The 3580-nt window shown below is 33.7% G+C and overlaps 1 long non-coding RNA gene across 4 annotated transcripts; it reads left to right on the top strand.

Moving 5' to 3' along the window:
- The first annotated feature begins 27 nt into the window (after positions 1-27).
- LOC117117309 lies at positions 28-3572 on the top strand. 4 transcript variants are annotated; one of them, XR_004446884.1, is made up of 4 exons: positions 28-928; positions 2106-2229; positions 2637-2776; positions 3410-3572. It is a non-coding gene; the product is annotated as an uncharacterized LOC117117309 (long non-coding RNA). The 4 variants fall into 4 exon arrangements; XR_004446883.1 differs by having other exon boundaries at positions 2048-2229; XR_004446885.1 differs by having other exon boundaries at positions 2037-2229.
- Positions 3573-3580: the final 8 nt, after the last annotated feature.

The raw sequence follows: 3580 nt of genomic DNA, 5'->3' as shown, positions 1-3580 counted from the left end.
ATTTTTCAGTAATTTTACGTTCGCCGTTATAATCCTACTATCAGTAAAAAAAATGTCTGTTATTTTACGTTTACTGAAATCCAATTTACTGTAAAAATAACGTAACTACAGTAAAGTAATATTTTAACGGTATCTTGTATAATAAGAATACGATAGATTGTTGATTTGTTGTAGCCTAAATTACAAGGTATCATATCGTTTTTCTACAGGTTAAAATTGCCATTGTGTTTTAACGTCAGAGCTCGAAATTTACACTATAAGTTGGTGTAAATTTACCTACCTAAACCGTTAAGTATTGTACAGTATTAAGAAAGAAAAGGAATTGCTATGTGAATATACGATGGATTCGTAAATTTAATGTGTTTGCTGATTAATTTTACGCTGTCATATCACTGTTATCCGTAGTTTAACAGGTCAGAATCAACATTAAGTAAATGAACATCGGAGCTCGTAAGGCTAAGCGTAATTTTACAATTTCAAAACTTCTTTTAAATAAAGAGTAGGTCTACTAGGCCTAGGCATACGTATAACGGTGTATTTTTGTAACAACGATGATATTGTGAATTAAACGCTGACATTATTCTGCTAATGTCATAATATTTCACCTACTACAAATTGGCGTAAAGGAGGCCTATTCCACCTTGATCGTGTCAAATATTTTTTAATTCCTTGACAATTATATATTTTTAAACATTGTTATTAATATACGTTCCCTAGCGTAAAATTAAAGTGAAAACAATTTATTTGGCGCGCTTACGATCACGTGACATCTCAGTTTATGACGCATTATGACACACGCATGCGTAGTGTGTCGACGTTGAGGTGCGGACAGCCGCATGCAGTGGTATGGAAGAGGAGAGCACATGTAAAGTTCGTTTACGACTACGTCGGTTATTTATCTTGGAAAACAAAAGGATCAGTGAGTTCAGTAAGTTTTCATTTCACAAGAACATATATGGCTATAATATATCCTTTTTTTAATTTCCAATTATTAAGGCCTATAGGCACATAGTTATCTTCGGTAAAGTTAAAGCGACCTAGGCCTAGGCCTACTGATACTGTACTACTACTAATACTAGGGCTAGGCCCTAGGACTGGGCATAGGCCTAGGGCCTGGCCGTAGGCAGGCTAGTTGAAGATTGAAAGTAAGTAGGCAAGGCCTAGGACTTGCCAGGTTTAGGCCTGATAGTGTACCAAGTTAGCTTAGCTAGGCTACTGCAATGAAGAGCAGACATTCAAGACCTGGCCATCAACATTTGGGAGCGATACTTTGATTACGAAATATAAATGAAACGATTTATCCTCTCCTCTGCATTTTGACACCTTTTCTAAAAGAATCTGTTTTCCAACAAAAAACAAAACACGAAACTAAAAAAAAAAAAAAAAATAATGATGTACGAAAATGTGTATAAAAAAAAAAAAAAGTACATCATTAATCGATTCCTTGCCTTGGCCTCAAACCTACAGGGGTATAGACTGACACCAAACTCACCATCATATCATTTATGATTAGGATAAAAAAGTTATATTATTTTGAATTATTTCACATCTGTTAACTTGTGAATTTCTTTTTCCTGCACTCTCTCAATTTCGTTTATTGGCATGCCCTGTTCCGGTTTTGGACCAATTTAAAAAAATAAAGGTGTCAAAATACTGAAGACAATACTTTTTCATTAAGATAATTATGTACATTTGATATAATTCACCCATTTATAGCCCACAAATAATAACTAGAGTTGCAATCCCATAAACCGAATTCGAAAGAAACATTTTCTACATTGTTGCAATGTTAGAGAAGTGAAGTGAAAATACCTAATAAATTGAGCTTTTTCAGGAACTTAATATCTTTCAGTTGTCACCTTTTGGATTTTAAAGACTAAAATTATAAGATATCTTCCAGTTTTCACTTTTTTTATTTTAAAGACTAAAATTTTAAGATAAGGGAAGCAAAATTACACTTTCATTCAAAATTTCCACAACTTTTTGTATGTAAAAATGAAATCTGAACACTGTTTTAACATAATAAATATCCATAGATGTATGTCAGTTATTACAGATAATTATGGAAACTGTTAGTGATTCATGTTTTCGAATTTTGATGAAAGAAAAACGTTTGGGAAAACTGGATGAGCTTGGTTTGGTCCATGAAGCAGATCTTGCACTAGTTACGGAAGGATGACATTCTAAAGGCCATAGATGTGCACAAGTGTAGTACACATTTTATGAAAGGTAAGATGTACTGTATGGATAAGATGTGTTGCCAAACAATAATTGTCCTTTTATTCTGATTATGATTGTTTGGAGACTGTATGATCCAAATGAGTTTGGCATTTGACAAATTACCATGCTACTTTTCAACTTGCCAGAATTTAAACCACAACTTTTGATGGTTAAAATATTTATAATCTTCCAACCTTTGGAAGAAAACTATTTAAAAAATATCAATGCTTTTTTAATGTTTAGACGTAATTACACAACAAAATATATGCATTGATTTAGTTACAAGATACATGCTACAATTATGTGTCCAAAATCCAGGATGTATTTTTTTTCTTTGTCTGAAGTTTTAATTGTTTAGTGTTGTGTTACTCAGTCCTGAATTTTCTTTCCATCAGCAATTATGTTCTTTTTTCCAGCAAAATGTGAACAAAAAACACTCCAGAAACTTTATTCCCATTTCAAGCCTAGGAGATTTATCCAGTCCAGAGCGAAACTCAAGTCAAGAAGAGTACCTTGATCTTCTATCACAGAAGACATTTTTTGCCAACACTCCCAGGTACGCAGTACTGTACTGTATATCTAGTTCTAATTAGTAAATGTAAAAGACTACATTCAAATTGAATTTATCATCATCATCTGGTACATTGTTTTGTCTTGGGTAGATATTATGTACGTTAATTATTGCCATGAATTTGTTATATATTATCAGTTTTGTCTATCACTCTCTCAACATAGTGTCCAAAAATCAAAAGCCACTTTTTGAGCTCAACATGCCAAGCCTGACTTTATAAGGCCCTTTTGTTGCTTGCTAAAATAACATGGCCCTTAATAGGGTATGACTACGATTATCTTATGTATTTATTGCCTTGGGAAAACATGGGATAATACAGTAAGTTGATTGTGCATCCAGAGGTGACGGAACTAGAGGATGCTGTGTTATGGAGAGTAATGTGTGACCGGTGGTCTGCATCAGTTGGTTGTTACCATGCGCCTAGTCGCCTTTCAAAAATGTAATATTGAGTGGCCATTATATCTTTGCATGATCTAAACTATAGGATAAGAGTCCACTAGCATGGTGTTTGGGATGTTATGTGGTGTAGTAGCATTGGGGTTAAAGCAATGCAATTTTTTTTTGTACAGTAGTTACTGTGCTGTAGATTAAAAATATTTTAAATATTGATTTCTATAGAGCAAGGGAGTCACTTGGACACAGAAGCATTTCAGTCTATGATAGTGGAAACAATCCTGATGATGTCTACTGGAACAAGGTAGCTAATCAAGTTAAAAAGTATTTTCAGAAAGGGGAATGACAACTACCTTCGTCAGAAAGAATTAGCTGGTCCGATATTGTTGATGACTC

The sequence above is a fragment of the Anneissia japonica genome, unplaced genomic scaffold (assembly GCF_011630105.1).
Source record: "Anneissia japonica isolate Jap-2015-1 unplaced genomic scaffold, ASM1163010v1 scaffold287749_len374965_cov195, whole genome shotgun sequence".
NCBI classification, from domain to species: domain Eukaryota; kingdom Metazoa; phylum Echinodermata; class Crinoidea; order Comatulida; family Comatulidae; genus Anneissia; species Anneissia japonica.
Note: the sequence above shows the minus strand (reverse complement) of the source record. Positions and strands in the feature narration are given on the sequence as shown.